The following is a 12,009-nucleotide window of genomic DNA, read 5'->3' as shown; positions in this document are numbered from 1 at the left end:
GTTGGAAGGGACCTTAAACCCACCCAGTGCCAGCCCTGCCATGGCAGGGACACCTCCCACTGTCCCAGGATGTTCCAAGCCCCAGTGTCCAGCCTGGCCTTGGGCACTGCCAGGGATCCAGGGGCAGCCCCAGCTGCTCTGGGCACCCTGTGCCAGGGCCTGCCCACCCTCACAGGGAACAATTCCTCATTCCCAATCTCCCATCCATCCCTGCCCTCTGGCAGTGGGAGCCATTCCCTGTGTCCTGTCCCTCCATGCCTTGTCCCCAGTCCCTCTCCAGCTCTCCTGGAGCCCCTTCAGGCCCTGCAAGGGGCTCTGAGCTCTCCCTGGAGCTTCTCCTCTCCAGGTGAGCACCCCCAGCTCTGCCACCTGGCTCAGGGGGGCTCCAGCCCTGGAGCAGCTCCGTGGCTCCTCTGGACCCATCCCAGCAGCTCCAGGTCCTTCTGGACCATGGCAAGTGTCACCTCAAGAACTCACAGTGATGTCCCTCATGGCAGTGACCCCATTCCTGACTTCTCCCCCAACAAAACAAGCTGAAATAAGGAATCAAAGCCCTGCCAGGCAGCTCGGGGTGCCCAGGTAATGAGATCTGTCCCCAGGGCTGCTCTGGGACACAGGCTCCTGCTCCAGGAGCACCCAGGACTGAGGCAGGAATGTGGGAACAGCTCCTCACATGCCAGCTTGGAAGGGAAGGGATTTGCTGCTCAGGAAGGATTAATTTTATGAGTCATCCAAAGCTGAATTGAGATGCAGGGAGAAGGATTTTGGAGAGAACATTGCAGGAAGGAGATTAGAAATGAGGGAATCTATCCCAACCTCCCCCAAAGGTAGGGAGCACATCCTTAATTCTTATTTAATGGCCCCATTCCTTGTGTCAATGGCTCAGTCAGGGATTAACTGGAGGCCTCCTCCATCTGCACATGGCAAAGAGGCTGGAAAAGCTCCACAGGGAAGTCACAGGGACAGAAATAAGCAATGGCTGCTCTCCTTGCACCTGCAGCAGCCGGAGAAAACACAAATCCTGGCCTACTTAGTGGGAAACTGGGCAGGTAACCAACCCCTCCCTCAGGCAGACAATCCATCCAGGCTGCTGGGAGTGGGAAAAGCTCCTGTAGTGGAAGTGTGGCTTTCTCCAGAGCCTGGGAAGGCTCAGCCATCCAGAACACCCACCATGTGCCACAGGGGCTGGGATTTCAATAAATGCTGCATTTCTGAGCTCAGTGCCCTTGGGAGTGTGAAATTCCCTGACAAACTGGGGGATGGGGGGCTCTGGGATGGTCTCCAGAGCTGCTGGACTGAAGCTTTTCCAGGGCAGCTCCAGGGGAGGACATTCCATCCCCATGGCTCTCCCTGAGCCTGCCTGGGCCAGGCAAAAGGGGATCCGAGGCCCCAGGAGGAGGAGAGGCACGAAGGGAGGGATTTACCCATGGGAAATGAATTCCTCACAGAGAATCTTTGGTTTTCCATCGATTCAGTCCTTCCTGAAGGTGTTCCCAAGATGTCCCCATCGAGGCTGTTCCCACAAAGCTGAAATTGGCCTTGGTGAGCAAACCCAGCCTCATCCAGGTGCTGACATTCCCAAAGGGTGCCTGAGCACATCCCAACCCCACCCAGAGGGGATTTCTACAAAATTCCCATTAATGCAAACCCAAACCCAACAGAAGTATCCAACTCTGTAATTTTGTCCCACCCTCATTAAGCCAAATAATTTATTTCATGTAATCACCACAGACAGGGAGGAATCCCTGAATCCCAACAATCCTCAAGCCTGCCAGAAGTTCCATTTGAAAATCCAAAGCAAGAATTAAATGACCATAAAATGTGTGTTCCCCTCCCTCTGTTTCACTGGGACAGATTCACTAAAAGCTCCTTAAATTGGGCACAACATTTTTAATAAACATTTTTAATAAACACTTTTAATAAACATTTTAAATAAAAAAGTTTAATAAACATTTCCAATAACCATTCCCAATAAACATTTCCAATGAGCATTTCCTCTCCCCAGTGCAGGGCACACCTAGGACCCTGGATGAGGCAGAAATGCTGGAAGAAATGCTGGAAGAAATGCTCCTCAGGTGAGCCCTGAGCAGCTCAGACCAGCCTGAAACACTGATGGAAAAATGCACCAGGGGAAGAGCGGGAAAGCACAGTGATACTCCCCAGATCCCAGCCCAGTGAATCCCTGGATTTAATGCCAATGGATGGATCCAAGTGGTGGTTGTGCCTTTGAGGCCTCAGTGCTGGGGCTGTGACCTGTCCCAGGTGTTTGTGTGAGGCTCTGCTTTGTCCTGCTGGAAAATGCTTGTGTTGTATCCCGATTTTTATAGCACCTGGAGAACTGGAGTCCGTCCTTCCCTGCTCCCAGGGCACCTCCCTCACCATCATGGGCTTGTGCACGTGGGACCTGGGCATTCCCACAGCTCCAGGGGCCTTCTGGTCATTCCCACAGACTTCTAATCCCTCTTTAACTTCAGCATGTGGAAAACAATTAATTCACCATCTGCTCCTGTTTTATTTATTTGGGGACACAAAATTCCCCCTGGCCACTCCCAGGAATTGTTTCATCCCAGGGAAATGCAGCTCCTCCTTCGGCCTGAAATGACTTTTGCTTTTTCCTTCCCATCCAGGAGAGGCAGTGAACCCAACCTTTGGTTCTTCCCCTCCCCTCGTTGCCCTTCTCCCAAGGCAGGGGAGCCTGCTGTGATTCCAGTTGAGCAAACACATCCAGGGCTCTTCCTGCTGCTTTTCCTCATGGCCTGACCTCACCCCCTGGGCCACTTCCATCACTCCCTGCTGGGGGATCCAGCCCCTTTCAGGTGCTCCTGGAGTTCCCTGTGCTCCTTTCCCTGGGGCTGCAGGAGATCCAGGAGCTGCCCTGGAGGCTCCTTCCCCTCGGCACCGCGGGAACTGGGGGAGGCTGAGCCCTTCCCGAGGCTTGCTCATCTCCAAAGGCAAAACTGCACGGGCTGAGGGCTGGGAGGGAGCCTGGGAGTGGGAATGGACAGGGCTGGGGATGGACAGGGCTGGGGATGGACAGAACTGGGGATGGACAGGGCTGGGGATGGACAGAGCTCTGGGAATGGACAGGGCTGGGGATGGACAGGGCTGGGGAATGGACAGGGCTGGGGATGGACAGAGCTCTGGGGATGGACAGGGCTGGGGATGGACAGAACTGGGGATGGACAGGGCTGGGAATGGACAGGGCTGGGGATGGACAGGGCTGGGAATGGACAGGGCTGGGGATGGACAGGGCTGGGGAATGGACAGGGCTGGGGATGGACAGAGCTCTGGGGATGGACAGGGCTGGGAATGGACAGGGCTGGGGATGGACAGGGCTGGGAATGGACAGGGCTGGGGATGGACAGAACTCTGGGAATGGACAGGGCTGGGGAATGGCCAGGGCTGGGGATGGACAGGGCTGGGAATGAACAGAACTCTGGGAATGGACAGAACTCTGGGAATGGACAGAGCTCTGGGAATGGACAGGGCTGGGAATGGACAGGGCTGGGGATGGACAGGGCTCTGGGAATGGACAGGATTGGGAATGAGGAATGGACAGAGCTGGGAATGAGGGCAGGGACAGAGCTCTGGGAATCAGGGCTGTCCCCTCTCTCCCCTGGATCAGATGTTCTGGGAATCCCCCTGGGAGTTTTGCCATGATCCTCCTCCCAGTGGTTCCAAGTCACTCCCCTCTGACCTGCCCCTCTTTCCCAGACCTTTTTCTTCCTGGGGGCAGCTCTCACATCCCAAATCCTCCAAAACCAGATCCCAGATCCTCAGGAGCTGAAAGCCAGAACTTTTTTCCAGTCTTTGAGATAACTGGTGTCACTCTCCCTGAGAAGAAATCAAAGGAAGGAGCTCATGGCTTCCAAACAGAACTTTTTTGTTTTGCAAAACTTACGGAAATGAACTTTTCCATCCAGGCCAATCTCATTTGGATTAAAACTGCGGTAGTTTTTGCATTTCCCAGGTTTTGTCCCCTCAGTCCCATGAAAAGCTGTGTCAGTGGTCACTGGATTTAAACCAACCCCATCTCCCTGATGTCTCCAAGAATGGGAGAAACCCATTTGGGATTAACCCACAGAGACCTCAAACGTTTTCCCTGATGGGAAAAGTTAATGTAAAATATGGAATCAGGGAATGGTTTTGGCTGAAGGGACCTTAAAGCCCATCCAGTGCCACCTCCCACTGTCCCAGGGTGCTCCCAGCCCTGTCCAGCCTGACATCCCCAGAGTGACCTCGGGGTGGGATTTGGGGAAACAAACCCCAGTGGATCAGGAGATCTCTGTGAATTCCCTCCAAACCACTCCAAAACCACTTTAAGGGAGTTTTGCTGCCCCTTCCACCTCCAGCTTTTCCTCACCATTACATTTGATTGCTGCTGTGCAAGTGAAGAGAATTCCCTTAAAACCCTGGGTTTAACTCAAACTTAGGGAATATTTTCTGAATATTCCACTGAGGCCCAAAGCTGGGGCCCTTTTGTGGATATTGAAAAGCCAGAGTCACCCCTGGCACCCCAGAACAGCCTCCCAAAGAATGGAATTTTGAGAATTTCCCCCCTATTGAGCTAACCAGTGTCTGAATATGCAGATGAAGATTCCTGCAAAAGCTGAGGATCTGAAAGGAGCAATCCAGGAAAGATTGATGGATCCTCTCCAAAGCCATCAGCAAATGATTTACTAAACAAAACTGGGGCTGAGCTGCTCATGGATGGGCCTCGTGCTCCATATTTCATCTCTGGGACATAAAACGCATTTGCTGCAATAAAGAGAAGATATAAATGTTAAATAAATTCCCATTTCCCCTTTTCCCCATGTGAGGGTTGTGTTTGAGGATTCTGCAGGGTGGTGATGGATGCAGCCAGGCTGGCAGCTCTGCTCACACCTGCTCAGGGCTGGGCAAATTTGCTTTCCAGGAGGCTGGGCCTGAGCAAATTTACCTTGGAGTCCATTAAAAGTGAGTGGGAATTTGGGTTTGAAGCCTGTGGCAATTTCAGAGCTTTTGGAGAGCACTGTGGAATCTGCCAGGGCAGAGCTCCTGGAGCACTGGGGCTGGGAGGGGAAAGGTGGGAAAGGGTTTGATCCTGGTGCTGGGTTTGGAGAGCTGGACCTGCAGCTTTGGGTCTGAAGAGAGGAGAATTTGTCTGGGAAAAATCCCAAAAATCCTGTAGAAACAATGGAAATGTGTCTGTGTCCCCTGTCCACACCCCCTGGGCACTGCACACATTCACAGAATCCAGGGGTCCCTGAGGCTGGGAAATCCCTCCAGGGTCATCAGCCTGTGCCCAGCCCAGAGCCCTGAGTGCCACATCCAGGAGTTCCAGGAACAACTCCAGGGATGGGCACTCCAAACCTCCCTGGGCAGTGCCAAGGCCTGATCCCCCTTTCCATTGGGAAATTCCTGCTGCTGTCCACCCTGAGCTGCCCTGGCCCAGCCTGAGGCTGTTCCCTCTCCTCCTGTCCCTGTTCCCCGGAGCAGAGCCTGACACCCACCTGGCCCCACATTCCCATCAGGATTCAGCCCCTCCCTGAAGCTCAGATCTGACCAAGACTGAGCAGTTGCAGCCACATTGGGGCTGAAAATCTGCATTTTGGTCATTCTGCCACTGCCCCATGAAGGGATTTTCACAATTTCCAACCTAAATCTCCCCTGGTGCAGCTGAGCCGTTTCCTCTAACCCTAAAGGTTCACAAGCTCCTCCTGCCAGGTGACAGCGGCTTCTTCCTTGCCAGGGAAGGGATTGGTGTCCTTGGATTTGGCCTCATCCCATCTCCAGCCTCTTCCAGAGCTGTTCCTGCCACCCAGGCTGCCCAAATCCCATCTCCTCCAAGTCCGTGCAGGGACTCACAGTGTGTTAGCCTTTGGAGCCTCCCCTCTGTGAGCACTCAGGGCCAGGAACCCTCAAGAACATTTAATTTTATCCTGTGGACACCAAAAATATCTCAGTGGGTGAGAGCCAAAGGAAGAACAAGAGAGGAAAACCAAAGGTGAGTGTTCCCTGCAAAAACCCTTCAGGAGACATCAGCACTGGCTGTGAAGTGACACCCGGGGTCTGCAGGAGCAGGGAAAGATCCCTGAGGAACGAGGGGTCTCCTGGAGTAAATCATGGATTTCCACCTTTCCCTGGTGATGATGTGCAGGTACCAACAGGCACTGGGAGCCCTGCTCTGCTCACAGCCCCACAGGGGATTTGGGGAGATTTGGGGGGGATTTGGGGGCTCCCATGGCTGGAAGAAGTCTCAGCTCCCCCTGCTCCCTCTGGCTCTGCCCTCGTTGCCCTTCCCACAGCACAAGGAAAGGGTGGCACCGGTGGTGGTGGGGCTGAGGGGGATGTGGGGAAAGGAGAAATATCCCTGAGGTCCCAGCTCAGCCCAGAGCCAGCGACCTGGGAAGGAATTTGGGGGTTTGGGGCAGCACAGGCGGCTCCAGAGGGAGCCCCAAGGCTCTGGGCACTGCCCTGGGAAGGGAAGGGAAGGGAAGGGAAGGGAAGGGAAGGGAAGGGAAGGGAAGGGAAGGGAAGGGAAGGGAAGGGAAGGGAAGGGAAGGGAAGGGAAGGGAAGGGAAGGGAAGGGAAGGGAAGGGAAGGGAAGGGAAGGGAAGGGAAGGGAAGCTCTCCCTGCTCTCCCTCTCCCTGCACTCCCAGGGCCCATCCAGGGCTGTTCCAGCACAGCCACTCCTGGAAAGCTGCTGGGACAGGGAGCAGCCGGGCTGAGTTCCAGTCAGTCCTCGCTCAGACTGGCACCCCCAGAGTCTGCTTCAGTGCTAAATCTCCTGGTGAGGGATAAACCCTCCCCAGGCCCGGCCCAGCCAAGCCTGGACTAAACCCCAGCAGGGCCTGGGAGCGGCCCTGAGCCCCTCCAGGTCAGGGCTGCTCCCCTCAGCCTGACTGCCTTTCACTGCCATTCAAAGGGACCAGGGAGGTTTTTGGGCACTGGCAGTGTTTGAAGCCCAGACTTTTGCTCTTCCTGCAGCTCCGATGGTTCCTTTGGACCAGCTTCAAGCAGGAGCAGGGGAGGCTGCTCCTCTTCCCAACAAAACCGAGCCCAGAGCCAGCTGGGGGCAAATGGGTTAAAGGGGGTTTGGGTGGGTTAAAAAGGACAGGCTTGGAAGGAGGGTCAGGATAGGGGGAAAGAGCTTCTTGCCTTGGCAGCAGGAACCTCTGGAGTGCTGGGGGCCAGGAATGGGGAGGGGAGAGGCTGGGGGGCAGGGGAGGCAGCTCAGGGGCTCCAGGGGCTGATCCTGGGGGATGTGGCACCTGAGTGACAGCACCAGGGTGGCTCTGGGGCACCAGGAGCGGGCAGGAATTCCTACCCCAATGGGAATGAGGTGGTGCTGGGTCCTGCAGCTGCAAAATCAGATTATTCTTTCCACAGATCAGCTCCAAACTACGGGGAAATGTTTCTCCCTCTTCTCTCTGAGCCTCCAAACACAAAGAAATCGCCAGATGCAGCTGGAAATAAATTTCTCTGCACTTCAGATAATCAGGTTTGCAGTGCAGGGCTCGGCAGGGGGTGGATTTTGGGACCTGGATTTGGGGATTTTCTGGGCCTGCAGAGCTGTGGAAGGTTTGCAGTGAAACCCCTGCTGAGCCACAGCAGTTTTTGGGAGCATTTTCCAGGAGAGGAGCAGGCAGCTGCCCCAGGCCGTGCCCTGGGATGCAGAGGGAATGGAAAGCAGGAGGCAGGGGCTGGAAAAGGGATTTGTTTCCCTGTGCCTGAGCACGATGGGGCACAGTCCCTGCAGCTGCACCACAGATGAAAGCAGTGACATTTGCACCACCCTGGGTCTGTCTGGGGCTCCTTTTATGCCTTTGCATCCTTTGGGGGGAACACCTCCCTTCCCAACCCTCCAACCCTGGCTTTCAAAGCCTTTCCAGCTCCACCAGGCTTTGAAAACCCGGCCCAAAGCTCCAGTCAGGGGCTGCTGGAGGCAGGAGAGGAAAGGATGGGAAAAGCAGAGGATGGAAAAAAGCAGCTGGTGTTTGCTGAGCTCTCCTGAGCAGTGCCAGGGCCGAGTCCTGGAGCACAGAGTGGGCAGAGGAGGGGCAGGGAGGGCAGGGAAGGTTCTGGATCTGCTGGAACAGGGAGGGCAGGGGAGGTTGGATCTGCTGGGGCTGGCAGGAGGCCCCAGCCCAGCTCTGTTCTGTGGGACAGGATCTGCTCCAGCTGGAACACGCTCCCTGCAGCCCCCATGGATGGCTGGGCATGAAAGCCCTGCAGAGCCTTCTCTCCTGGCACGAGGGGTGTGGCATTTGTGCCAGGGTGCCCGGGGCAGGAGCCCCTGGGCAGCAGCAGATCCTCCCTTGCCCAGCTCCAGGGATTTCCCATCCCACTGCAGCCGAGCTCCCCCACTGCCCCTGCAAAGGGAACTCAGGAGAGGGGAACGAGCCCCCCCTGTGCTCTCACCCAGAAGCCAGAGCTGCTCACCTGGAGCAAAAAGAATCCTCAGAGCCTGGTTTTACATCCTGAGATGCTCCAGGGCTTCACCCCCTCCTGTCCTGCTGCTGTCAAGGTTTCCTGGGGTGGGAGTGCTGAGGGAGAAGCTCCAGTGAAACATCAAAGGGTGAGTTCTGGGCTGGAAACCCAGCTGGGATCCCAGGGCAGCTTTTTCCTCAGGATATGCCCAATAAAAAGGGCTGGGAGAGCTGGAGGTGCTCACCTGGAGAGGAGAAGCTCCAGGGAGAGCTCAGAGCCCCTGGCAGGGCCTGAAGGAGCTCCAGGAGAGCTGCAGAGGGACTGGGGACAAGGCATGGAGGGACAGGGCATAGGGAATGGCTCCCACTGCCAGAGGGCAGGGATGGATGGATGGGAGATTGGGAATGAGGAATTGTTCCCTGTGAGGGTGGGCAGGCCCTGGCACAGGGTGCCCAGAGCAGCTGGGGCTGCCCCTGGATCCCTGGCAGTGCCCAAGGCCAGGCTGGACACTGGGGCTGGAGCAGCCTGGGACAGTGGGAGGTGTCCCTGCCATGGCAGGGGTGGCACTGGGTGAGTTTGAGGTCCTTTCCAAGCCATTCCACAAATCCCTGATGTACAAAGCCCTGCAGGGGATTTACACCCAGCTCGCAGCCAGTGCCAGGAGCTGCAGGTGCCTGAGCCCAGCAGAACCACCCAGGGCCTGGAGCCTCTGCGGGCCCCGTCTGGCAGCAGAAATGGCCAGCGAGGAAGAACAGCAGCCATGCCGGGGTGCAGCTGAAGTCTTTTAGCAGCTTTTCCCCAAACATGGATTTGCCCAAGGCTGACAGATTTTCCTGTCAGACACAGGGATAGAAGGAACCCAGAGAGAGAGGAGCCTCCAGCCCAGGACTGCAGCCCAGGGCTCATCCCAGAAAACCTCCAGGGTTATTCTGGTTTTTCCAGACCTGGTGATTGCCTTGCTATGTTATGGTGAAGCTGAAAATGTGGTCTTGATTTTTCTTTTGCCTCTGAAAAAAGATAATTTCTTCATTTCTGTCCAATGTCCTGTATTTTCTTCAGCACAGCCCATCAAGGGAGCCTCTCAAGAAGAATCCACGGCCAGCAGAGCAGCAGTGCTCATCCCCAGCCCATCCCCTCTCCTCTCCTGGCTGGGATTCACTGGGATCTGTTGTGATTCCTTGTGGAGGCCCTGGGGGGCATCCCCAGGGATGCTTCCCTCAAAGCTGTTGGACCCCACTGGGGGGCTCCTGCCCTTGCTTCTGTGTCCCTGAGTCCCTCCCTAGTCCCTGACTGGCCCTCACCTTGGTACTGCCCCAGAGCAGGGGACCCCGAGTTCCCCTGGGGCAGAGAACCCTGGACCCTCCATGTGTGTGTGCCTGGGACCTGAACATCTCACCAGGCTAAATTAAACACCTGTGGACATTGTGCAAAGGCCCTTTTTGCCTCCTTACCCTGGACTTTACTAGCAGCAACTCAGGCTGCAACAATGGCTTTAATTTTGCTTGCAGCCAAAGCAGATGAGAGCCCTTCCCCAGAGGCTGCAAAAGGGAGAGGCAGCCTGGGAGCTGCCAGCAGTGTTCCATCACAGGGAGGGAGCTGCCTTTGGGACAGCCTCTGCACTGGCCACTGTGTTTGATGGCCACAACCTCCTCCTGTTTTGCTGCTTTTTTGTTGTTTTTTTGTGGTTTCCAGCTCCAGGGGTGAGCTGGGGGCTGTTTGGTGTTTGTTTGGGGTGGGTTTTTTACACCTTTCCTCTCTGGGATTTGGTGTTTTCACCAGTGAGGTGCTTCGTTTCCATAAAAAGAGCCGTTCCCAGCACTCTGGATTTATTTATTCTGAATCCTTTGAGTCAATACTCCAATACAGCTGGAGCACGAGGTCATCCTTAATACTTTTCACCTTTTCTTGCACAGAGAGAATGAAACAGCAATCAAATATTTATTTTAGATCCCAGCAGTCTCAGCTTTACCAGGGGCTTTCAGAACCTTTCCAAATAAACTCCCAGATATTTTGTTGGGTTTTTTTTCCCCTCCTACTTGGAAAAACACAGGCATCTGCAGCCCTTTCACCGGGGCACTTCCCAAGCTGTTCCTGCCTGTTTTCTCTGTGTATTTGCTCTGCCTGGAAGGTTTGGGAGCAATGAGGGTGTTTAAACCTCCCTTGCTCCCTGCCCCTCTTCCATCCTTCTGCTCCCATCCCACCTTCCCCCACCACACAGGGAGTGCTGAGCAGCTCGGGACCATCAAACCCTGGTCCTGCAGCAGTGCTGGGGAGCTCAGGGGGTTTCATCACCGCTCCAGCCTGGGATTTGTGGGTAGCTGATGGGAGCCTGCAGCTCGGTGTTGATAGCGTGGAGATAAGGCAGTGACTGGGCAGGGCAGCCTCTCCTCCGGCCAGGCTCTGAGGGATTTCATGATGCTCACAATAACACAATTGTCCCCAGATCCTGCTGTCCCAGCGTGGGACTGATCCAACAGCACCCCGGGGCGGCTCCTGCCGGGCTGGGACAGCCTGGAGCCGGGATTTGGGGGCTCAGTGGCATCAGGCTCTCTCAGAAATGCAGAAGTGCAGCTGGGAAGGGCCGGGACTGCTCCCTGGGCACCTCCAGCTGCATGCCATGGAAGCAGGAACGTCCTGAGCTGGAGAGAGCCAGCAGGGCATCCTCAGGAACCACATCCCTCTGTTCCAGTCCCAATTCCGAGCTCCCTTCAGCCCCTTTTGGCAGGAGGGACAGAGACCTTTTCCCAGAGCCCCCTTTGCTACGAATTCCTGCAGAACCCAGCCCAGGATCATCCCCTGCTCGTGCAGTTCCTGCTGAATTTCCTGCTGAAATCCAGGGGATGTGTTCCCACCTCCGTCTTGGCTCAAATCCTGGCACTGAACAGGAAAGCTTTTGACAACCTCAGGCTGGAGGAGATGGAGCAGCAGCAGGAGAAGCAGGATCCCTGTGCTGGAGAGCTGGAACATGCTGGGGACAGCCCCATTTTCCTCAGATTTTCTTTATTGCCTTTGCTGCTTGTTTAGGAAACAATAATAAGGAAAACGATCAGCTGCAGCTGAGAATTCCCAGTGCCAGAGCAGGTTTGCTGGGGCTGGATCACAGCAGCCTGCAGGGCTCGGTGCCTGAGCTCCCTGAGCAGGGAGGGGCTCTGGGGGCTCAGGAGCTGGGATCTGGGGGAGTTCCAGTGAACAAGGAGACAAATCCAGCCCCTCCAATCCTTTTTGTCCTCTGCTAAATATTGCCCTTGAGTTCCCTGCCATGCACTCAGCCAGGGAAGAGCTGCTGATCCAAGATGTAAACATTTTATTCCGTGGCTCCGGAGCCGAGCCCAGCTTTAACCCTTGCCCAGCAAACCTCAGCAGCTGTCAGGGAAGCTTTTATGGAGTGCAGGGGCAGGATCCCAGCCCTGCTGCAGTCAGTGGGAATTTGTCATGCCAGGGCATCTGGGGATAAGGGCTGAGGGAGGCAGCAAGGCCAGAGAGATAATGGTTATCAGCTAGAGAGCCTGCTGTCAGCCCCAGACACTCACCCTGCCCCTACACCCTGTCCAGCTGGGAGAATTCATTTCTCAGGCATTCTGTCCTCCAAAAGTGGG

The 12,009-nt window shown here is 55.6% G+C and overlaps 1 protein-coding gene and 1 long non-coding RNA gene across 4 annotated transcripts in view; both read right to left on the bottom strand.

The window, feature by feature from the left end:
- Positions 1-12,009, bottom strand: part of ASIC2 (acid sensing ion channel subunit 2) — a 404,465-nt gene that overhangs the window by 119,790 nt on the left and 272,666 nt on the right. The window lies entirely within an intron of this gene.
- On the bottom strand, positions 3,319-5,901 carry LOC135286783 (uncharacterized). The gene is made up of 3 exons (XR_010350833.1): positions 5,848-5,901; positions 4,573-5,164; positions 3,319-3,834 (listed from the first exon to the last, which is right to left on the bottom strand). It is a non-coding gene; the product is annotated as an uncharacterized LOC135286783 (long non-coding RNA).

The sequence above is a fragment of the Passer domesticus genome, chromosome 27 (genome assembly GCF_036417665.1).
Source record: "Passer domesticus isolate bPasDom1 chromosome 27, bPasDom1.hap1, whole genome shotgun sequence".
Taxonomy (NCBI): Eukaryota; Metazoa; Chordata; class Aves; order Passeriformes; family Passeridae; genus Passer; species Passer domesticus.
This window is presented reverse-complemented; position numbering and strand designations above follow the sequence as displayed.